The sequence below is a fragment of the Mus caroli genome, chromosome 5 (assembly GCF_900094665.2).
Source record: "Mus caroli chromosome 5, CAROLI_EIJ_v1.1, whole genome shotgun sequence".
Lineage (NCBI taxonomy): Eukaryota > Metazoa > Chordata > Mammalia > Rodentia > Muridae > Mus > Mus caroli.
This window is the reverse complement of record NC_034574.1, coordinates 44,294,657-44,321,023: the sequence shown is the minus strand read 5'-3', so window position 1 is coordinate 44,321,023 and position 26,367 is coordinate 44,294,657. Positions and strand designations below refer to the sequence as shown.

The window sequence follows — 26,367 nt, the reverse complement described above, 5'->3', positions numbered from 1 at the left end:
AAGACTGGGATTGGCTCAATTCACATCATGTGAGTTCATGTAAAACTCACATGGTGCAGTTATCACTCCAGTATTCCAAGCTGACCCCCTGCTAAGCATACAAAAGGAGACCATGACCACCTCACAGAAGGAAACTTGTTACCAGAAAAATAATCCCACACAGGATAGCATAATACAGACACATAATAAAAATATTTCACTGATACCCATCCTAATATAAATCCATTCATGTTTGCATATTTGTCTGGAATAAATACATATTAAGACAAAAGTTGTGTCAATACATACATTTCTGAACACTCTAAGGGTTCATATCTTTTTTAAGCCCAAAGAAAAATTGTATTATATGCCTGGCATGGTAGTACTAGCCTATGGAGGCAGTAGTATCAGGAGTTTAAGGCCAACTTTGACTAGCAGTGACTCTAAAGCCAGTCTGGGATACATGAGACCATATCTCATAAAGATATCAAATCAGAATACAAAAACTGCATTATGTATTAGTTATAATGAAAATACATAGTATGTTGCTAGATAAAAAAGATAAAACATGCTAAAAATAAAAAAATAAATGATGCTTTAAATATATAATACAACCAAAACTCAACATATCATGAGGTCATAACTCCATTGTTAAGTTAAAAATGTAAGTGCCACCCCCCCCAAGGTACTTGTTATCAGCTGAGCAACACTGAGGTGGCAACAGTGTTCTAAACAGCAATACTCCAAGCCAGTCTGAAGGAGAGAAGATGGCAGACTAATTAGGAATGTATGCCTTGGTCTTGATTATTCTGCCTTGGGACAGGGACTCACTGAGAGACATGGTTCTCAGGCCTGGTATCAGAAAAGAACATGGTACCATGGATCATCTGTCCAGGAAACATTCAAAATTCAACATTGCAGGCTCCCTTTTTACCGAGACAATATCATTCTCTCCTTCACAAAATATAAAACATCCCAAGTGGAGGTGGCATCCTTTCGGTATATCCTGTTTATTTTCCAGCCAATAAAATACAACAAAAAGTCAACATGCTGCTGTACAGGATTTTGCTTGTGAGCATTTTTTTTCTTTATCCTGTCCCTGGAACCCCAATTAACTCACAGTTTCTGTTCTCATGTTCCATTCCAACCCACGCCTCTAAATCATGACATTTATGGGCCAACCACTGTGCCTTTAGAGTGATAAATCTCACGGACTGCATCAAGCACTTAAAGCCATTTCAAAATCAACAAGATGCACTTCCATAATTAGCCATAAAAAGTATACCAAATTGAAAATGAAAAAGGTTAATTCCTATTTTTGTCTATTTTCCCGAACATGCATAGACTAATTTTAAAGGAGTCATTCAGGCTTCCTGTATCTACCTGTGATGGGTAACCTTCATTGCTAACTTGACATTCGATTAATCAAGGCATCTGAGGGATACCTCTAGGTTCATTAAGCGAGACGACCCAGCCCATAGGTCACTGTGATAGAATAGTATCTGAAAAAGTAGAATGTAGAGCACCAGCAATTCCTGGTTGGTCACAACACTCTTTGCTGACACTACCTCATTGTCACAATGTCTGGGTCAAGAATACATGATCAAACCTACACGGACTGAAGCCTGTGAAACCATAGGCCAAAATGTATGTTAAAAGTCAACTCTTCCTTTTTGAAGGTTTTTCTGATATTTTGTCATAGCAATATGAGAATAACTATTAAACCAGCCATAAAGCTACTTGCCAAGCCTACCTCTCCTTCTGCCAGAAACCTCACATCAGCAGGGTGACAATAGACCAGACTCATTCACAGAAAGGAGAGCAGAGGAATCTCAGAAGCAGAGATTTCCTTTTATTTTCACAAGTAAATTTTCACTTAAAATACACACACACACACACACACACACACATTTTGAGTGTCACTTTAAAAAATAATCCTTTGCTTTAGTTAGACTGTAGAAATCTGATTGTCATCTGCCAAGATGCTCCAGGCCTAAGTGAGGGATCACTTAAAAACTGTCAGGTTTTAGACCCCTTTGCATCATGTTCTAGAATTCCTTTTGGGTGTTTGCTGAGTCATTCTGTGACGAATAACTCCTGGACTTTTCAACAAAGTGACAATAAACAAATATGGCTGTTAAGATTGAAAAAAGGAAATTGCAGTCTAATTTTGTTTTAGATGTTCCAGCTGTGACTCCTTTCTAGGAATAAGAAATGAAACAGAGGCAGGAACAACGTAAAATAGCAGTATTTTAAGAAAATTTGAAGAATAGAAGACAAAGTGGCAGACTAATTCATAATTCATGTTATTAATTGATAATTATGGTTCATCATTTGTTATCAAATATTAGAATTTTTGGAAGAGTTAGCATCATCATCATCATCATCATCATCCTGTGAAGGCAATTCACATATCTGTTTCTAACCAGGCTGCTTAGTCATAGCCCAAATGCTACACTGAAATGCTTGCAAATCCTGTCATCTCATTTTTGATAGTTAGAACATCAAACTATGCAAATGAATTTTCTATAGCTGAGCAGTGTTGACGTTTTATGATATTTAATGATTTCCCCACCGTTCTATTCTTGTTACCTTCACCTTAGACTCAGGAAATGCTGAAGAGAGCTGCTTTTTCCTTGACACAGTTTCAGCAGAGTGAAAGCTGGGCCTAATCCTCACCTTCCTCTTCTCTAAATACCTGCTCTCACCCCTCTCCTAATTACATGGCTTTACGCTAATTTACATGAATTTCAGCTTTCAAAATCAATGGTCTTTGTGGAATGCAAATAAGCACATGGCAAAATTATATTAAGTTTGCACAATTGATCTTTCATCATTTCAAATGGTACCTTTGAATAGTTCCTGAAATGTCTGTCTGAAATACTCCCAACGCTGAGTGTCATCAAGAGATGGGGGGTCACACTAGGGAAACCCATTCTCGGTGATGTAAATTACAGGGTTATTATATGTATCCTAGAACAAGAGAGCAGAAGTTTCATTCCAAACAGATGTTAAAAAAAATAGATAGCTCATAAAATCAGGTGCATTACCCTCTCTCTTCTGGAAGCTACAACCCCCAAACTAGTTTTCATCAAATTGCACTGACCCTATTAACTTAATTTTCCACACACTGACCTTTTATGACTAACAATGGAAAAGCAAAACTGTGCAAATGTCCATGAAGACAGTCAAATGACTCTTAACATAATGAGAAGACAGAAATATCTTTCTTCCCATCAGCACCTGCTGATTGTCACTGCTCCTTAACCCCTTGGTCCTGCTAGCAGGTACATTTTCTATCCCCCTCAGGAGGTATCCAGAAAACTGGTACCTTGAAATTGTAGTTTTAGCTGCCAGCATGGGGAGACCCAGAGAGCATTCAGTTCTCTTTCTTTTAAATGCCTTTCCTAATCATAGCAGTGACATCAACTTGAAAACTATGTCCAAGCCATTTGTATTGCCACAACAGAATTTAAAAACAAATTTTGGTATAAAAGCCAGCTACTTAATGTTAACTAACTCAAATCTTAGTCTTTTCTTCCCAGCCAACAACTGAGCATAACTGACCCCTAAAATCATCCCTTTTTGTATCTATGCATATGAATATTTGACTCTCTGCTGTTCTTCTATACTTGAATACACATAGACACAAACAAATCATTAATTTACCTTAATATATCTCAGTAATTTACATATTCCCCATGGCACCACATATATCCAACCCACATTTTTCCAAGATGGATTGGGAAAAAATTCAATCTCCACATCCTGAAGAAAGTTCAGTTCTCTCTTCTTATTCTCCTGATGCCTGACTATGGGAGTTGTATCATATTGAACAGCAAAGAAATCAGCATGCCTTTGATCATTTTCTTCTTTTCTTCTGTGGATCCTGGAAGCCTTGATGATGGATCATCTTGCTTTTAGCTCATGGAGATAACCTGGGACTTGACAACATCTGGATAATCACCATCAATAAATATGGGTTTGGCAAAGAAATCCAAGTGGAAATTGATGGCCCTCTTAGTAGCTTCCTGGTCAATCTCTGAGTGGGGCTCTGCTGGTTCTAACCAGCAAAAAAATAATGACAGGAAGACAAAGCCCTTCTGCTCTTCTCAGAATAAAGAATCATAGCTGTGCCAGGATCTGGCATGAGCCTTAATCAAATTATGAGCTGTTTGATAACCCCCAATCCCAACATGAGGCACACCAGGTGCAAAGATACCCATATCATAGGCCAAAGAGCAAGGATATTAGGCTCATTTATGGTGATCCACTGCTTCACTTGGTCTCCAAAGGTGCCAAAGCAAAACTGAGCATATCTGTCAAAGGCTTCAACAATTGCTTATGACAACCAACCTCCTTGGTCTTCTAGAGCCTGAGACAAACCAAAGTGATAGATGACCACTATGGGTGTCACCCCGTTCCTTAACAAATCATCTTGATCTTGTAATAGTCGATTTTGGGAAGGGGGGATATAAGAAATGTAATTTTTAGTATATTGTCAACACATTTTAGGAGACTGGTATCAGAATGAGTCTAATACAAAATAAAGTGTATTATGTATTCTGGTGGATCAATGAAACATTGTGAAGAAGCATCGAAAACACCAGAGAAGACAGGATAATCAGGAAATGATGATGAGATGTGTTGGCAGGATGAGAAGATAGTAGCCCCAAAACAGAGACTTTTGAGAAAATTGTTGTCACCTAACACTATGTTGGTTTTGGTTTGGTTGAAATCAACTCCATAAGAACACAACCTTTATGTGAGTTGGAATGTGTGATTTATCTCTAAATTCCCAAACCCTGGTATCCTATCAGAAGTTCAATGATTAATAAAGATCTACTCAGTTGATGGATCTCATTAGTGTTAAAACATAAAGAAAGAAAGCAATGCAAATGACTGCCTCAGTTCCTTGCCAAGACTAATTGTCTTACAAGTTTAGGGAAAGAATTCTACTGAGTACACACAAAAATTTAGCATCAAAGACAAGTGCAGTGGGATATGCCTATGGTCCCAAATACTTGGATCTATATGAGCCTTCCTTTTTCAGGAATCTAAGAAGGTCTATATGTATCTCAGAATGTGGATAAAAGATGCCAGGAGTCTTCACACAGTATACCCCCATGGTTGGAGTTCACACTACATTCTGACCATCTACAATAATAACAATCAAGCCCGTACTCTCAGTTGATCATTCCACAGTGGCATGAACTGGGGAGTGTAGTGGGAACAATTGTTGCAGAATTCAGAAGGATGAATTTCTTATTAAGTTGAAGAGACTCTGCCTCAGAAACCAAGGGCAAGAAGATATTGGCAGTCGTCTCATTCAATTAATCTTGCCTTGAAGGGGACACTTTAAGGAGAAGGTAGTGGTTCTGTGCCTGGCTTTCTGTTTATACGAATGAAATAAGCCAATGCTTAGAGAAGAAAAGCTATCCTGGAATAAGAGGCTTTTAGTGAGATGGTGTAAAATCATGAGTAGAATTGCACTATGTAGATGCACTAACTGACAAGTAAGGTCTACTTCTTTTCTAACAGTGAATATAGAAACAGACTTCTGAATGGTTTCACCCATTCTGCCATCCCCTTGCTTATTACTTAAGGGCATATTGAGAGAAAAGCAATCATATTCTGGGCATAAAAACTTAGGTAAGTATGACCCTCTTCCTCAGGGAACTTACTAAGAACTCTACAAATAATACAGATACACTTACAAACAGATGAAAATGGTAGGACTACATGGTACAGATAATGTTTAGTATTTTATTTTAAAATGAGATATACCAAGCTGGAGAGATGGCACTTAACTGCTGTTCTTCCAGAGGTGCTGAGTTCAGTACTCAGTAGCTACCTGATAGATCACAACCATCTCTACTGAGATCTGGTGCCCTTTTCTGGCACAGACAGGTAGAACACTGCATGCATAATAAATCAATCCTTCAATTAACCAATCAATAAATAAGAGATAACCTATACCCACTCTAAAATTAGGGCCTATGCAAGCATGCTCTAAAACCAAAATACCTTAATATATTCAATATTAAATTATGATGCCAGGCAATATAAAGTCTATGGTTACTCTATCACCTACTAGGTCTATGATCTTAGGCTACCAGAGCTCCCTGAATTATCTTTATTCATCTATAAAATATAGATAATACTAAAAACCTACTTCAGTGTGTTATTATGTTAGAGTATAATCAGTTGATAGACTAAACATGATAAGAACATTTCTTAACACATAATAAGGACTCAATACAGATCATCCATCATTTTATTAATTACTATTATTGTTATTGTTGGATGAATATAAATTATCATCATAAGGCAATAAGAACAAAGTGTTCCTTAAAGAAAAAGAGAGAGAAGCAAATATCTTGAACATTCAAGGAGATACAGACATGAAGACCATCCAAAGAAGAAAACAGGATTTACTCAGTTTGCTATAGTATGGAAGTCAACCACCATCACAAGAATTTGGCAAGTACTCAAGGACAGTTGCGAGAATAAAAAAGCAAAAGCAGAAGACTTCAGGCATGCTGTAACTGGAATTGCTGGCACAGACAGTTGGAAGAGAGCTGAGTACAAGTGAGTATCTTCTGTGATTGGTTTGTGGGGCATATTTAGCTTTCTCCAGTTGTCCTGAGTTGGATGCAGACCTCCGTTGCGAACAAACACTACAGAAAGTGAAAGTTGTTAGCTAACCCTGACTCTTCTGGGCAGACAGTTACAGAGGTTGTGGTTTAGCTGTCTGGGCTTCTCATGTGTTCAGAGTTTTATTTTGATATTCTGTCTGGACAGTGTTTATATAGTTACTCTCTTAAAAGAGGTGTTCCTTCTGGGAATTGAAAGTTCAGTGTACAGCGTTCATACCTCATCAAAAGAGGACAGAGAATGGGGAGAAGGAAGCAGCGTAAGCAGAGACCACATTATGCACCAGGGTAGTGGTGACCTGGCTGAGTATTTTTAACTGTGGCTCACTCATTTCAAAAGAGGAAAATAACATGAGTCACTTATAAGAACTCCATGTCTTGGGAACTCATTTGTTTTTTACTGTAGCAGAATAACTCCTTCTATTCACAAACATGCCCACAGATTAAATGAGTATGAGATCAATCAGAGCAAAAGGAGACTATGATGGTGCAATTAAGGTAAAGACCTTGATACAGGAAGGTTTCTCTAGACTTTTTGGGCTTTTCAAATGGTCTCAACAGAACACATAAGTTCTTAGAAGTAAAAGTGTACAGGTAAGAGAAAAATCAGACTATGTAAGAATAAATCAGAGGTGGAGACTAGGGTAGACTGGAAAAGACTGGTTTGTTGCCACTGGCTTTAAAGATGAAGATAGCCACAAGCCAATAGATGCAAATAAAGGTGGCCCTCAAAAGAATGCCAGCAAGGACCTTAGTACCACATGTCAACAACACATATGAACCAAGTCAGAGACCACCTTATACACTTTAGAAAAAAACACAGCCCTATAGATCCCTCCATTCCAGTTGATAGAGCTCTGAGGATGCAGAATTGTGTTGGTTCAAGCAGTTAAGTCAGTGGTGGTTGATTTTGGTAACAATGAAAAAATTGATACCATTTCTGAATATATTTAAAGCTTCCCTTTCCTCTCTCCATTAAAAAAAAAAAAAAAAAGTGTTCCAAACCCATCTCTGGGCCAATATAAATCCACATTTCCCAGTATGTAAATGGGATATCTAAGCTGATATACCACACTAACCTCGGTACTGGTAAGCTTCAAGCTCATCCTAGTGAACTCTTTTCATTGGCTTGCCTTGCATGATTGATCTCATATGTGTGTGCCTATGTGTGTGTGCATGTGCGTGTGTATGTGAGAGAGATGGCATTCACTTTTGCTTAATTTTAGCATTAAGCCCAAGAGGGGAGCAATTCTATTCCTATTACACACATGAAAATTGGTATCAAGAGAGCCTGGGTGTTGTCAAATGAAATCAACAATATTTAGTCCCACACTGAGCCTGAGTTTTCCCCCACTGCAACATATCATCTCTCCTGTTTACAAATGTTCCTGAACCAGAAAAAAGGTGACTTTTCATTAACCTCAACTTCTGCCTACTCAGACCTGGTCATAATATCAGATCTTTTTTATTATTCTTTTATGAGGAACCTTTAAGGGTAGCCAATCAACTTTAATTTAAGCAACACGATAATCATGAGTTGGCATTAAATATGTTTTCTGTGTTTAGGAATTCATGCTCTGCTGCATAATTTATACATAATATTGCAGGATGAAATACCTTTCTTATTTCAGCTTTATACAGTTTACTTGATGATTTAATAAAACATTTAACACTTTTTGGTGAGATGGTAGAGTGGTGTGTGTGTGTGTGTGTAAGGAGGGATTAAATCTAAAGTTTTATGAACAATAAGAAATCCCTCTGCCATTGAGCTGCATCCCCAGCAGGAATGAGATCCTAAGGGCAAAGCACCATATTAACATAATTTAGTGAAAGGAACTTGGATGAATCCCTTGACCTCTGTGTGCCTACAGTCATTTGTGAAAGAGAGGTGCTAACAGTGCCACCTTGCGGCTATTATTAGAATTGGATAAGATCATATTGTTGAAAGTGTTTAGTTTTGTTTATGAATAAGACTTGTAAGGTTCAGTGACAACTAACCTCCCCCCACCCATGTTCTCAAGGGACTGTGTGTTATAAATCCGAGGATCTTGGGATTGAAAGATCATTTGGTACCTGTCTGTTGAGATACTACTCTTTGAAGAAGTAAAACTTCTACACGTTTCTCTCATAGTTGGTACCACATTTCTGTTTCTTCTTTTATGGTTTATTTCTTCTTGTTTTATGTGCACTGGTGTTTTGCCTGCATGTATGATTTATGAGTGTGCCAGATATCCTGGAACTGGAGTTATAGACAGTTGTGAGCTGCCATGTGGCTGGTGGGAATTGAACCCATGTCCCCTGGAAAAGCAACCAGTACGCCTAACCACGGAGCCATCTCTCCAGGCCCCACATCTCTGTTTTAATTAAGTCCATTTCTGTTTAGTTGGTCTTTGAAAACTTGGAGTAGATTTGAGATAAAGGTAAAGATAAACCTTCTAAGACTAACATGCAAAGGCAGCATAGGACATGCGTGTGGCAGAGCTGGTGTGGTAAAGCAGGCATTACTTGAAAGACTATGAACATATCAGACACCTAGTGACAAGAATTAACTACAACTGATATTCAAGGCATTTGGAGGCTGAGATTCTTTGTCTCGGAGGACTCTCATATGTAGGCTTATCTCATCTTAATACATCAGCACCGTTTCTCCAATTCAGAACATGTTTCCTCGATGTGCCCCATTTACCATGGTCTCTCAAAGGCCATCATATCTGTCAACACTACCTCAGATCCCTGCACAATCTACCAGCCCATTCAGTTCTCTCAGTTGATCAAATCCAGACTTCCTTGAGAGAGAAAAACAACTGGGAAAGGCCATGCTTTTTAACAAGGCCACAGAAGTTGTTCCATACAGGAGATAGGCTTTTTCCTTTGTCCCGTCACCAATGACTGGGAGTGGAACAGGATGACACAGAACAAAGAAATAGGGAAACTCTGTGATAAGAGAAAATTACTAGAAATTTCAGAAAGCATGCTTCTAGTAAGACAGAAAGGGGGAGGAAGGGAGAGGGAAGGAAGGAGGTAAGGAAGGGAGGAAGGGAGGAAGGAAGGAAGAAAGGAAGGAAGAAAGGAAGGAAGGAAGGAAGGAAGGAAGGAAGGAAGGAAGGAAGGAAGGNGGAGGGAGGGAGGAAGGAAGGGAGGGAGGGAGGGAGGGAGAAAGGAAGGGAGGGAGGGAGGGATCAAGGAAGGAATGGAGAGAGGAAGAGAGGAAGGAAGGAAGGAAAAGAGAGGAAGGGAGGGAGGGAAGGAAACAATAAAGTATGCAACCAAACAACCAAGGAAGAAAAGAAGCAAGCCAGGAAGAAAGGAAGAAGGAAAAGAAAAAGAAAGAGGAAAGGGAGAAGAGAGGGAGGCTGACAAGCAGGCAGACAGAACAAATTAGCCAACTAGGAAATTGTAAGAGAGTTTGTTTTGATCACATGTCCAACCTGTGTTAATTATGTCCTAATGCTCTTTGATTCGCACCTCTAGTCTACCACCGCCAGTTTATTTCGTGGTCCAAGAACTGTTTTAGTTCTCTGCTGCTACTTCTGTAACAAATTACACAGAAATTATCCCACTGCTCTGGAGGCCAGAAATCCAAAGAATTTTCAAGAGGGCTAGGTCAATATAACCACAGAGTCTCCATCTTCTGGCAATCTCTCAATTACAATCCACTTTCTTGTCTTTTCTGGGTGGTAGAGGTCTCCTGTATGCCTCTGTTACAGTCGCTTTCTTTGTCTTTACCTCAACTCTCGCACTCAGTCTTCTTCAGTTCTTACATTCCCGACTCTGATCATCCATCTTCCCTCCTTTAATGATCTATGTGACTACAGTGGCCCCACACAGATCATACAAGATAACCTCATCTCCATATCCTTAACTTAATGACATCTGTAAAGTTTCTCTTGCCAGTTAAGGTAATATCTTCACAATGTCTAAAATTCAATACAAGGGCATGTTTGGCATATAAGGAGACATTATTCAGTCTACATTTAGGCTGAATGTGAAATACAAGGTAAATTTGAGTTAGTCAACTTATTTAAGTCATTTCTACTAAGTATCCTTATACTTGAAGTCTTAAAGTGAACATGAATTTCTGCATGTATATTCACATTTTTTCTTTCTTTCCAAGACTTGTGTTTCCTAGTAATACCATAAAACCTACATTTGTGGCAGATATGAAAATGCACTTAGACAGCTAAAAAATACAGAGCTATGTGATTCCAGTTGCCAACTCATTCTTTTCTTGTTAAACCTTGAAAACTTGACATTTGAAAAAGAAACGCTATGCCACAATCTTAAATTGTAAAATATTCTGCCAGCTTGAGAACATAGAATTTTACAAGGCTCCAAATGTCCCATAATCAAACTTTGGAATGGGTAGTCAAGCATGCACACACACACACACACACACTCAGAGACAGAGAGACACAGACACAAGGCACAGACACAGAGACAGACAGACAGAAGAGATAATAGAGACAGAAATACAGAGAGGGACAGAGACAATAAGAGAAACGGACAGAGACAGAGACAAACAAAGAAACAGAGACACAGAGTGTTCCTGGACAAAGATAGTAAGAGAATTTGATTTTTTTTACATGTTCTTTGAGAAAATATTTAAATTGGGGGGAGGAATACACCCCAGCCTTTCTGTGTTTAAACCATTTCAACCTCTTCAACGGTACACTGCACAAGAATGAGAAACTGCTTGTAGAAGTCCTGCCTCTTAGAAGCACCTCCTGTACTCTTTGGTTCAGGAGAAAGTTTGCACTGTTAATCAGCTATGGCTGAGGCCAAACACACAGACACAAAATCTTTGTGTAGTGACCAGGTGATTAGCATGTGTGCTTGGCATGAGTCTTTCCTCACCACACCCAGATCACTTGACTTCAGCAACCTTTGTACCTCTGCTTCCTGTTCCCCTGTCTCTGACTCTACTCTCTTGGCTTAGGAACTCACACTGTGTACACAAACTTCTATACATGTTAATCTGACCCTCAACATCTGATATACTGGTATAGCTCCATAGGTCTTTAATTAAAACTTTGGTAAAGGGCAGGGGAAGCTGGGGAGATGGTTCAGTCTGTACAAGGCTTGTCTTGCAAGTCAAAGGACCTGAATTCTGTCCCTAGAAACCATATTTTTAAAAGTTGGGTGTTGTAATAGCCTTGTACTGTGGTAGCAGAAACGTAGAAAGACCCAGGAAGATCACTGGCTAGCCCAACCAGCCAGGACTACTTGGCAAGTTCTGAGCCAAAAGGGGAACCTATTTCAAAACTAAGAGGGAATGAGCCTGAGAAAAGACATCAAAAGGCTCTCTTCTGGCCTCTACAAGCATGTACATACATGTACACACACACACACACACACACACACACACAATGCCTTTGCAGAACAAACAGAATAAGTAAATAAATAAGTCTTGAGAGAGAATGTTTTCCGGATTTGGGTGTTTTAGAAAGGAAAAGCCAAGCATGCATCATTTGATGTTAACACCCACAGTGAGTCTGGTTCAGTTTTATCTGCAACAAAATACATATATATCTTCAACAGATATGATAAATCAAGATAATGAGAGAAATTTTCACATGCATTCTGTTCCATCCTCAATGGCAGTTTAGTTATAGGAAGTGCTTAACAAGAGCCTTGGTGATCCCTGTGCTTTAGAGAAGGAATACTGGAGCTTTCTTACAAGCCTGATAGTGGCCACAGTTCTGAAGATTACTATAATTATTATTCTGTTCTTTACCATGCAAATGGAAGCTCATTGAAAACTCCATGGAAACTTTAATGGAAAGGGTCTTGGAAACATGGAACTTCTACTTCATCGATAGACAAAATTTTGTCAGGCTTCAAGTGGCTTGGCATGGCTTTTGGTGCACTTAATACTGAGCACTAGGATTCTGATGTCAAATCTAAGTTAAACTCAGTCATAAACTTTATCGTCTTGGAATTTTTCACCCAGATTTATGCCTGTAGCCCATGATAGAGAGGCCTCTCATTGATGGACCTCATGAGAACATTAAATCCCAAAACCAAATTCTATGTTTGGCATAGTGACTGGCAGATACTACACGCTCAATAAAAAGAGATCATCACTGAACTCAATGGTTTTAAGATTGATATTGGCCTAAATAAATTAAGGTACTATTTCCTGAATACCTCTCTGGAATGCAATAGACTAGATTACAGGATTCTGAAGACATAATTATGTGCCCTCACACTGTAAGCAATTCAAGGATAGCTTTCCACTCATGCTGCCAGTACACAGAACAGTTCTTTAAGCATAAGACATACTCAATATACTCTGAGTGGAATTAAATGCAAAGTGCTCACAACACTAACAGTAAAGAGTGTAAGAAATACACTATGAGCTTCTCAAAGGGTTATGAGATAATACAGGATAATAGGTGACAGACAGATAGGTAAAGTAGCTAGATGATAGATAGATAGATAGATAGATAGATAGATAGATAGATAGATAGATAGATTCATACATACATACATACATACATACATACATAGACAGATAAGATAGATGACATATAAATAGGTGATAGATAAATAGATGATGATGATAGATAGATAGATAGATAGATAGATAGATAGATAGAGATAGATAGATAGATAGATAGATAGATAGATAGATAGATAGATAGATAGATAATAGAAATTTAGATGGCTTCAGAGGTGAGTTCAAAGTAAGCCAAACAGAACCTAGAATTACATAGAAAGAAGACAGCTCCTTATTGAGCCTTGAAAGAATGAGATATGTTTTTTTCAATCTTATTCTGTTTTAGCAGATGACCCAGCCTGCTATAAGTTAGACCAAGATTTAGAAAAGTCGATGTGGTGGTATTTAAAGGAATTTATTGGGAAGACTAGAGGGCAGAAAGGGAGAAAACAGGCAGATGTGTCAATGTGTGTGTCAAAATATCCTTGTTGAGAATAAATAAACAGCTGAGGGCTGGGAGGATGAAGATCAAGGCAGAAAGCTAAAAGCTGCAAAGGCACAAAGAGAGTCAATTATAACTGGCGAACAGTGCAAGGGAAGAAACAAGACACTGAGCTCATTCTGAGTCAATTGTCAGAGCTTGAGGTAACATGATAAGAAGACAAAAGAAGGTAGAGGTGTTGGGTGAGGAAAACAAAAATTTATGGACTTACCTTTGACCTGTACAAGACATCATTTCTTGTTCAAAGCCAAAGTTAAAGTACTCAAAGATGTGCAATAATTCTACATTTAACCAACAGCCAACATTTTGGCTAATATCTCCTGAATTCAGTAATAGGCCTGCTTATCTAGCATTGTCCCTACTGGGGGCACAACCTTAAAGTCTAGACCTTCATATATACTTCTGTGTTGAGGATGCATTTCACAAGGGAGAGATCAATCACCTAGCCTTGTTTAAGACAAACACTGCAAATGTCCAAGCACAAGCAGGTCCTAGCATAATGGGTTTTTGCATGTAAGGATTTATATATCTTACTCATATGAATCCCATGCCATCAGGAAGGCTCTTGGTGATATAGGGACAGGAGCCATTCTTGGGCCATACAATGGCCCACCCTGTGCTTAGGAAATATTCCCTAAATTTTATACTCATTGCATTTCATTGGTTTCATCTAGTACTTCTATGAGTTATACAAACTCTTTTCCAGACCAAGTAATAATAAAGAGTGTGTATTTAGAAGCCATATGTTGTAGAATATGGGGTTGGCAAACTTTTCCTGCAAAGAACCAGATCATTAATATTTTGGGCTTTGTAGGCCATATGGTCTCTACCCCAACTACTTACTTTTGTCATTGCAGTAGGGAAGCAACCATGGATGATGTGTAATGAATGGCCATGGCTGTGTTCCAGTAAAACTTTATTTACAAAAACAGGTGGCAAACCAGATTTGGTCCCTAGGCCAAGTTTCCAAGCCTATTTGTGTACAGTGTAGCTAGATCTTCATCTTAGATTTCAAATCTATTTACCAAATATGTGGACTTGGACACCCACATCTATAAAATATGATCATGATGTCTTCCCTATTGGTTTGGGTATGGGAGAAATTATGTGTTAAAATATGCAAGTAAAGTTCCCAATGCAGAAGTGAATGTGTCTTTTATTGATGTTTCTTAAGAATAGGTAGCTTATCATAAGTGCTTATCATAAGTCAGGTACTATGAAAAGCACAAAATTATCCCAGGTAATTTTTAATACTTCTCTGAAGTGTAAACTTTCATAGCATTCTTTCTACTCATGGAGAAACCAAATAAGTCAATGAGTGATGTCAAGACAAACTGTTACAGTGTACAATGTAGCTGATACTTGCCACTTTTCCTCAACTAAGTGAGCTCCAGGGACATGGGGACTAAGCCCTAGGCTGCCACTGGAAGCTCAGTGTGCCTGAAATTCCCCAGCATTTTTGGCTTCTTCACAGCTCTAAAGTTCCTCATGGGTGAGACAACTTAAAAAGTATTTTAATACAGCAGCTTTTGAAAATTCACCTTCACTGAGATAGCATCTTCATAAACAGAACCCTTATTGCAGTCTTCTTCCGACCCACATATCCCTCCTTTCCTCCAAAGAGGAGCTCAACAGCCCAGGCAAACCAAATTATTACTGAGAAAGCTAATGCAAACCCATTTCAAAAATTTTTATCCTATAATCAGTCTGAAAACTTTGTGTTCTCAAAGCTACCCTGCAGAACAGCATGCTGGATTAATTATGCCAGACTGCAGCAATAACCTTGAATTAAAGCTGCAACCTTCTATTTTTAAGAAACACTTGCCTTTCTGGTTGATGAAACCTGTCGTCCCATCAGGTAACAGACGTGACCAGGAAAGAGAGAAACGGTAATGAGTCAATCCAAGCTGTTTGATACATTTCAAATCTTCTTCCCACAGAGTGTAGCTGCCACAAGCTACATCACCAGTCTGGTTCTCAAAATCTCGCTCACCTCCCTGATGAGTGAATGTGTCCCAGACACAAGGGCCTCTTCCATCTGCATCCCAGCCTCCTGAGAGAAGGAAGAAAATGAAACAGTTACAGTCTTGACATCAAGAGGCATATGTGGAATGTAAATATTTGTCACCAAAAGAGCATACCTCATTAACTCAATGTACCATATTTATAACTTTAAAATGTGCCTTTAAAATAACATGCATGAGCGGGTTATGTGTTTTACTGTCCTTGATCCCTGAAGCTGACTAGTAGCAAATGGAAACTTATTGCATAGTGCTGTTGCATAGCAGGCTTTCATGGTTCATTATCCAAAGTGCTCTCAGGTGGTAAACAGAGGCAGTCTCTGGCTTACAAATGTCTGAGTTTTGAGCATTGCTGACTTGAGTACATTACTCCTGGTGGTGACTGACAATCTTGTCCTTGCCTATCAAAGTCTGAAGACTATATCTCTGATGGCTACACTTGAACCCATTCTCCTTTTTTCTGACAGGGAGACCTTTAATGGTCCAGGCTGTTATTTGTGGAACATCACAAAGATCTTCCACTGTTGATACTAGCACTTCAAATGCAGTTGTCTGTACATCTATTAATTCAACAGATGTTTTGCATCAAGCACCATGTTTAGTGAAGGAGATACTCAGGAGGACAATGCTGTGCACATTGCTGAAGAGCTTACCCAATTCAATTACCAGTTGTAAAACTGCCAATGTAAAGGCCCTAACCTTCACAGAAATACAGGAAAGATAAACAAAAAATTATTATCCATTTGTTAGCTAAAATCAGAAGAGGTTTCTTTCTACTTGGTAATTTGATAAACCTAAAACTGACCTAAACTATGAACTCTATTGATTTAAAAATATGTGTGTATATGTATATGATGTATGGATATATCAGGGTTGATATGTTTTGTATATTTAAGAGTATGTAAAACAATCTATGAAGCCTAAGTCTAGCAGTGTAATCTGGGAATAATGGATGTATGCTAGTGCTTATAGTTGGAGAGAAAGGGGCAATGGAGTTAAGGAGGAATACATGGGTCTTCAAGGGTATTCCCTATGTGTTTCTTCTTAAATAACATAGAAGATATATAGGGGGTGCCTGTTACATAATTTATAATCCTCTCATAATCCTAAAATATTTCAACATAATCCTTCTGTAAGAAATAGTACACAACCAGAGTATTGTCATCAACAACAGTGGCAGGACCCTCCTGTCCTTAGTGAGCATCTATGGACTCATGTTTTGTGAATAATGCTAACAGGATCAACTGTGGTCTCCAGCCTGATGAACGGAGGACATTGGTAATAAAAACAGAAAATGGCTGGAGGTGACTAAGAGTATTTCGGAGAAGTCCAGAGAGGGGAGCATGACAAAAGCAACAGTAACTGCACATCAAGGTAGGATCCGAATAACTCTGCAGAGACACAGTGACACCCTGTCCTGTCTACCTATGGGCTTAGAGGAAATGAAGAAAGGCTTCTGGTGGTTTACTCTAGTGTCGAATAGGCACAAACATGAAAATATAGTTTCCTAGTATTGTTCTTATGGAATGAATGTTTGGCTTAATAAATGAAGATTCTTAATCTGAGAGGATTTAAGTGGTGTAGGGCTGGCTAGTAATATTTTACTGCTGGCTGTATTTAAAAACACAAGGAAGTATATAATGGAATGAATATGTGAGTACACTTCACAAAAAAAAAAAAAAATAATAATCTGCAATGGCCCCTACAGTCAGTTCCCTGTTACCAACTTATTTCATAGAACGTTTTCATGTTGTCAAGTTCCTACCTCTATAGCCATCTGATGCTTGTAACCTGGAAAACTGTGAGTTCTCTCAAGATTGATATGCTTAGTTGAAAGAAAACATCAAAAATGAAAGAAATACAAGAAATACATTTTGGAACCCGACTTGTTTGTCTGTGACACCAGCACTTCTTCTTTTGTTTTTATTGGACATTTTCTTCATTTAAATTTCAAATGTAATCCTTAAATTCCCCTATACCCTCCCACTACCCTGCTTCCCAACCCACCCACTCCTGCTTCCTGGCCCTGGCATTCCCCTGGACTGAGGCATATGATCTTCGAAAAACCAGGGGCCTCTCCTCCCATTGATAGCCGACTAAGCCATCCTCTGCTACATATGTAACTAGAGACACAGTTCTGTGTTGTACTGGTTAGTTCATATTTCTGATCCTCCTATAGGGTTGCCAACCCCTTTAGCTCCTTGGGTACTTTCTCTAGCTCCTTCTTTAGGGGCCCTGTGTTCCATCCAATAGATGACTGTGAGCATCCACTTCTGTATTTGCCAGGCACTGGCATAGCCTCACAATAGACAGCTATATCAGGGTTCTGTCAGCAAAACCTTGATAGAAAATGCAATAGTGTCTGAGTTTGGTGGTTGTATATGAAATGGATCCCCGGGTGGGGCAGTCTCTGGTTGGTCCTTTCTTCCATCTCAGCTCCCAACTTTGTCTCTAACTTCTTCCATGGGTATTTTGTTCCCCATTCTAAGAAGGAACAAAGTATCCACATTTTGACACCAGCACTTCTTTACTGAGTTACTTCAGCATTTTTTTTTTCACAGCAGACTACAATTTCCTAGGTGCTATGTTATTTCACAAGGAACCAGACAGATATGAAGGACTTTTCTTCCAGCTGAATTATTTACATTTTCTGCATCACTTAATTATACCTCCACCACAAGTACCACGTTAAATCTAATACTGACTCATAACCCATGCCAATAACTGTGGTGTAAATAACCTCACTCTAAGCGGTTTCAAGCAACCTCTGTGATGCCACGAAATGTTAGATTGGCAAAAACAAGGAGTTAGCACATACTTTAAAAGTTCTCCATGCACAGGAAGTTACATAATATCCATAGCGTAAATAACAGTAAAATATAAGTGATGATTTTCTGTGCTTTAGAGCTTAGCTTGACCCTGAATTATATGCTTATTAGTTTATATAACTTTATTTTTAATAATAGCTGGACTGTAGGAGCTGAAGGGGTTTGCAACCTCACAGGAAGAACAACAATATCAACCAACCAGAACCTTTAGAGCTCCCAAGAACTAAACCACCAACCAAAGATTAACAGGGGTTACCCATGGCTCCAGCTTGATGTGTCGTAGAGGACTACCTTATGTGGCATCACTGGGAAGGGAGACCCTTGGTCCTATGGAGGCTAGATGACCCAGGATAGGGGAAACTCTAGGGCTCTGAGTCAGGAGTGGATGGGTGGTTAGAGGAGCACCTTCATAGAGGCAGGGGGAAGGAGGAGAGGATAGGGGGCTTGTAGAGTGGAAACTGGGAAGGGGGATAACATTTGAAATGTATACAAATAAAATAACCAATAAAAACTGAAAAAAAATAATAGCTGTCTAACTAAAAACTCATGAGTTATAAAAGCACCATTTGAATCTAGGTCTTTGAAGTACAAGTGCTTCCACTAGGCCATATAGATCTTGCTCATAATGCTTCACAATGATGAAGTAAGAGTGTACCATGCTACACTTCTCAATGGATAAAGTCTAAAGGAACATCTTTGATGCCTGTACCATCTAACCTGACTCAAAGAAGTTTTAACAATCACATAGAAAAAAAGATCCTTACGGGGACCATTTCATTCTATATACATTACCCAGATGAGACCTGTTTAAACATAATGAATCTATAAGAAACTAAGCATTGAACTGAGAATTAATAATTACAATGGGAGCTTTAGTAAAAATATAGAATGGATAGCACTTACCACTGCTTCAACACATATGTGGCTGATCAGAAGGTATTAATAATTAAGTTTTTAATAACACTGCACTATAATTTCTGAAACTGTGCCTGGACATTAATGACAGAGAAGACTAACACTCCCATGAGGACCATATATTCTGAATCATATTTTATATAATTCTTGGATTAAATTAGGAAATATATTTCAAATGCATTATTAATCTCACAGGAAGTGAGAATACAAATTGAAAAGGGTAGTATAAAGGGAATGGCGCAGGCTTCTGTGAGGATTTTTCACATATATAGGTGTAAACTGTATTTCCATATCAGCATGAAAGCCCAGGAAGACAAAATAGAAACTGACTATAGTTAAGAAGCTTAGATTATTCGTGAAGTGGTATACTATCATTTGATGGTGACAGGCCAAAAGATATGCGCTGTAAAAATCCCTAAAGGGAACACTAAAGTAGCAACATAAGGAATTATAACTAAAACATCTACAAATAATGGGAAATGGGACCATAAAATGAAACCTAAAAAAAAAAAAAAAAAAAAAAAATCTCAAAAAAATATGAGGAAAAATCAGAGAGATAGAACAAGTAAAAAGTCAAATACTATGATGTTTAATTGGTCTCTAATCATGTCAATAATATTATTAAATAAAAATGAGTCTATACAACCTACTTGAGAAGGAAAAATTATCTATCATGTGGAAAGAAAATGGAAAATGCAACCTTAGACTACCCACAGGACATTCACTTTAAAGAGAAGAGTGAGAAAGGTGACATGATAGAAAAATCATACTGTGCTATCATTAACCTGAAAGGAGGAACTGTGTTATCACTGTCAGTGTGCATTTCCCGTCGAGAACCACCAGGTATAGCAGTGGTATTATAGAGGTCAGTTTATGCAGAGAAGATAACAGTGATAAAAGTAAATGAGCCGATAAGAATTTCAAAATACTGAAGTCCAAAACAGTACTGCCCCAAAATGGCGATTTCACATTTTATTTGAATAATTTTTAAAAATCCCTATAGGAAAGTAGGCAAAATATGTTAATAGGTCTCTTTCTAAAAGGAAACACACATATTTAGTAAGTTTGTTTGTTTGTTTTTACTGTAAAAGAAGCAAGTAGGGCAGAAAACAGATAGGTGAGCTTCAGATCTTTATTCTACACGTTTATTTTAAATCCAGTCTCTAATGCCCTGTCCCAGTCTGTCTGTCAGTCTGTAGCCAGCTGCCTGTTGTAGTCTGTGGGATAAAAATGGTGTCCGCTCAGGGCTAAGGCCGCTGGGCAAGGCTGAGTAGGGGAAGACTGACAGCACGCACCCCCACAGAACTGCTGGAAGGGCATCGGGCTGTGAGAAGTTTGGGTTGGTAGAGACGGCCTGGGAATGCTGAGAGGCTTCCGGCAGGAAATTAGACTCTACTTGAGGCTCATTAGGGGACGACTTGCTTCATTGTTCCAGCATAGCAAGTCCCCATAAGAAGAGACAATCCATGGTTTTAAGGTGTTTAAGGCAGAGAGAGGGAGAGAGTAGGGAAGCAGAGGTAAGTCGTGGCCACAAGGAGAGGAAGGGAAGACGGAGAGGGGGAGAGCAGGGGAGTAAGAGCAGAAGACTAAGAGGTAAGAAAGAAAGGGGGTGGGGGAAGCAGCTCCTTTTTTTTTTTTTTATATATATATTTTTATTACATATTTTCCTCAATTACATTTCCAATACTATCCCAAAAGTCCCCCATAGCGCCCCCCACTTCCCTACCCACCCATTCCCATTCTTTTGGCCCTGGCATTCCCCTATATTGGGGCATATAAAGTTTGCAAGTCCAATGGGCCTCTCTTTCCATTGATGGCCCTGCTTGTGGACGTTGTACATCGTGGTGCGGAGCCTAGTGCGCACCACGATGTACAACGTCCACAAGCAGGAGTAGTACTCCATTGTGTAAATGTACCATAATTTCTGTATCCATTCCTCTGTTGAGGGACATCTGGGTTCTTTCCAGCTTCTGGCTATTATAAATAGGGCTGCTATGAACATAGTGGAGCATGTGTCCTTTTTACCGGTTGGGACATCTTCTGGATATATGCCCAGGAGAGGTATTGCTGGATCCTCCGGTAGTACTATGTCCAATTTTCTGAGGAACCACCAGACTGATTTCCAGAGTGGTTGTACAAGCTTGCAATCCCACCAACAATGGAGGAGTGTTCCTCTTTCTCCACATCCTCGCCAGAATCTGCTGTCACCTGAATTTTTGATCCTGCTTGTGGACGTTGTACATCGTGGTGCGCACTAGGCTCCGCACCACGATGTACAACGTCCACAAGCAGCCTCTGTTGAGGGACATCTGGGTTCTTTCCAGCTTCTGGCTATTATAAATAGGGCTGCTATGAACATAGTGGAGCATGTGTCCTTTTTACCGGTTGGGACATCTTCTGGATATATGCCCAGGAGAGGTATTGCTGGATCCTCCGGTAGTACTATGTCCAATTTTCTGAGGAACCACCAGACTGATTTCCAGAGTGGTTGTACAAGCTTGCAATCCCACCAACAATGGAGGAGTGTTCCTCTTTCTCCACATCCTCGCCAGAATCTGCTGTCACCTGAATTTTTGATCTTAGCCATTCTGACTGGTGTGAGGTGGAATCTCAGGGTTGTTTTGATTTGCATTTCCCTGATGATTAAGGATGTTGAACATTTTTTCAGGTGCTTCTCTGCCATTCGGTATTCCTCAGGTGAGAATTCTTTGTTCAGTTCTGAGCCCCATTTTTTAATGGGGTTATTTGACTTTCTGGAGTCCACCTTCTTGAGTTCTTTATATATATTGGATATTAGTCCCTTATCTGATTTAGGATAGGTGAAGATCCTTTCCCAATCTGTTGGTGGTTTTTTTGTCTTATTGATGGTGTCTTTAGCCTTGCAGAAGCTTTGNAGTTTCATGAGGTCCCACTTGTCAATTCTCGATCTTACAGCACAAGCCATTACTGTTCTATTCAGGAATTTTTCCCCTGTGCCCATATCTTCAAGGCTTTTCCCCACTTTCTCCTCTATAAGTTTCAGTGTCTCTGGTTTTATGTGAAGTTCCTTGATCCACTTAGACTTGAGCTCCTTTTATAGTGGACTGGGTCATTCTGGCTGTTGCCAGGTAACTATGGGGAGGAGTACAAATGACTGTTGCCAGGTAACTGTGGGGGTGGAGTCCAGACAGACTACCAGGAGCTTGAGGCATTTCCTACATGACTGATAGCCACCCACCTCTCTGTGTCATTCGCGGGGTGGGGGCAGAAGGCTGTAGCTGTGACAGGAGCCAGGTCCCTAGGAAGTATGGCCAAACACCTGCCATCCCATGCACGTGGAAGTCACCACCCAACAGGTCACTGGGGTCCAAGGCCTGTGCTAGTCCTGAGACCAGGCTGTCTGTGCACAGCTCATGGCCCCACAGTGATTTTTCTTCACTTTCTGTTTTCACTCCCAGGAAATTAAGCAGATCCTGATTTTTAAAAAAAATTGCTTTCCTTCTTACTGTGGACTTTTACACAATCCTACTCTCAGCCCATCCCCATTTCTAAGTATCAACTCCTCATACTTAAAAACTCATTTTACGAAACAAACAAACAAAAACAAACAAAACATATGGGCCACACCTAGAAGAGTCTCAGAAGATTACCTACCAGGCAATTATGATACCCTGCTAAGAACCAAAGAGGGCAACAGAAGCCAAGAAACAAAACATCCACCCAACAAAGAAAAGGATCAGATATCAGTGCCTAGAATCACAATCACCCCAAACCAAGATACCTACATGCCAAAGTAAGAAGGCAATCAATACCAACCAGGAAAAAAAAAAAAAAAAAAAGCATAAAGACAAAAAACCAATGTCTCTACTAGAACCCAGCACTCTTACTATAGAAGACCCTAAGTATTTGCAACATATCTGAACCACAAGATAAGGCTTTGAAATAGCATTTATGAATATGACAGTGGTCTGAAAATACTCCAGCCAGCACAATCATGGAAAATATGGCTCTGCACAAGAAAAGACCTTAAAATAGCCTTTTTGAATATGACAGTGGTCTGAATATACTGTACCCAGTCTTAGTCAATGAAACTGTTAATTCTAAAAAGTCCTGGCATAACACATCCAGGAAACCTGTGACACTATAAAGGAACCAAGTCTAAAAATAAGGGAACCAGAGGGAAGAGGGAAAAAACAAAACAAAAAACAAAAAACAAGTAAAAAGCACAGAAAATGTTTTCAACAAAATTATAGAAGAAAATTTCCCTAATCTAAAGAAGGAAACGCCTATCAAGGTCCAAGAAATACAGAAACTAAGTATTCTGGACAAAGAAAGAAATTCCCCTCAGGATATAATAATCAATACACTAACTCTATGGGTCAAAAAATATATCAAATGCTACTATAGGAAATGATCGAGTAACATATAAATCCAGGCCTATACAAACACCTGAATTCTCAGTGAAAACTTGAAAAGCAAGAAGATCCTGGACAGATTTTCTACGAACTCTGAGTCACCACAATGTCAGCCTAAAATTGTATATGCAACAAAACTTTCAATCACCATAGATGGAGAGATTAAGACATTCGATGATAAAACAAAATTTAAGCAACATCTTAATACAAATCTAGGCCTGTATAAGATCCTAGAAGAAAAACTCAAATGTAAGCAGGTTATACACACTCGAGAAAACACAGGAATAAACAGTTCCAAACTTATGTATTCAAAGAGAGAATACACACACACACACACAGCATCACCACCACCACCACCACCATAATGAGAAGAAACAACACAAACATCTGATATATTTCTACATAGATGGTTTTACAATTCCTAGATAAAAAGACACAAACTAATAGAATGGATATGAAAACAGGATCCATCCTTTTGCTGCATCCCAGAAACATACCTCAATATCAAGGATTGACATATTCTCAGAGTAGAAGAATGAAAAATGATATTCTAAGAAAATATACCCAAGAAGCAAGTTGGTATATCTATTCACTTTAATATCTAATTAAATAGACTTCAAAATGAAACTAATTGGAAGAGGTTAGGAAGGACACTATATACTCACCAAAGAAAAAAGTTGCCAAGAGGACATTGCAATTCTTAACAACATGTACCAAACCCAGTAGACCTAAGTTTATAAAAGAAACACCACTACAACTTAAGTCACACACTAATAGTAGGAGACATCAATATCACATTCTGGCCACATCAAGAGACATGTTATCCAGACAAAAACTAAACAGAAATATCAGAGATAATATATTAAAAAAATGGAGCTAACAGATATTTATAGAACATTCCCCCAAACACAAAAGAATATACATTCTTCTCAACATCTCATGAAATTCCTTCCAAAACTGACCACATATTCAGACACCAAGCAAGCCTCAATAGATAAAAGAAAAGTGAAATAACACTTTGCATCCTATCAGACCACCACGGATTAAAACTGGATATCAACAGCAACAGATATGACAAGAAGCTTACAAATCCATGGAAACTAAATAGCTTTCTACTGAATGAAAAATGGGTCAAAACATAAATTAAAAAAGAAATTAAAGACCTTCTAGAATTGAATAAAAAAATAAATTTACAGCATACCAAATTTATGGGACACAATGAAAGTGATTCTAAGAGGCGCTGTCGTACCACTTATTACCTACATAAAAGAATGGGGAAGATCTCATTCCAGTAATTTAGCAGCATACCAGAAAGCTCTAGAACAAAAAAGGAATCACATTCATAGAGAAGACATCAAGAAATATCAAATTCAGGGCTGAAATCAATAAAATAGAAACAAAAAAGAAATAAAGAGAAGCAATGGCACAAAAAGAGTTAGTTCTTTGAGAAAAATCATTAGGATGGACAATCCTTATCTAAATTAACTAAAAGGCAGAAAGAGACAATACAAATGAAAAATATTAGAAATGAAAGGGGCAACCATTACAACAGACACTGAGAAGTTCCAGTGAATCATAAGGACATATTTTAAAATTCTGTATTCAAACAAATAGGAAAATCTAAAGGAAATAGGTTATAATCTGAGTACACACCACTTACCAAAATTAAATCAAGATCATATAATCCATTTAAACAGACCTATAACCTCTGCTGAGATTAAAACAGTAATTAAAAACAGCAATTATAAGTCTACAGCCAAAGAACTCCAAGATCAGGAGGTTTTAGTACAGAATTCTATTAGGCTTTCAAAGAAGAGCTGTTGCCAATACTCCTCAAATTATTCCACAAAATACAAACAGAAAAAACATTGCCAAGTTTATTTTATAAAACTATAGTTACCCTGTTACCCAAGCCACCACACAAAGAGCCAACAAAGAAATAATCACACACCAGTTTCCCTTATGAACAATAATGCAAAAATGATAAATGAAATGTTTGCAAACAGTCTAAGAACTCATCAAAAAGATCATCAACAATAATCAAGTAGGCTCATCTCAGAGATGGATTTAACATACCTGAATTAATAAATTCAATCCACCATATAAACAAATGCAAAGGAGAAATTTAAAAAAAAAAACATACTAATCTCATTAGCTGTAGAAAAGGCCTTTGACAAAATCCAACATGCCTTCATGATAAAAGTCTTGAAGACAGTAACAGCAGATGCTGGAGAGGATGTGGAGAAAGAGGAAAACTCCTCCATTGCTGGTGGGATTGCAAGCTGGTACAATCACTCTGGAAATCAGTCTGGCAGTTCCTCAGAAAACTGGACATAGTACAATCAGGAGATCCAGCAATACCTCTCTTGGGCATACCTCTCCTGGGCATATACACAGAAGATGTTCCAACTGGTATTAAGGACACATGCTCCACTATGTTCATAGCAGCCCTATTTATAATAGTCAGAAGCTGGAAAGAACCCAGATGTCCCTCAACAGAGGAATGGATATAGAAAATGTGGTACAGTTACGGAAAACCTGGATGAAATGGACAAGTTTCTAGACAGATACCAGGTACCAAAGCTAAATCAAAATCAGGTTAATGATCTAAACAGTCCTATATCCCCTAAAGA

At 38.7% G+C, this 26,367-nt stretch overlaps 1 pseudogene; it reads right to left on the bottom strand.

Annotated features, from left to right (window-relative positions):
• LOC110295522 overlaps window positions 1-26,367 on the bottom strand; it is a 155,353-nt pseudogene that overhangs the window by 77,901 nt on the left and 51,085 nt on the right.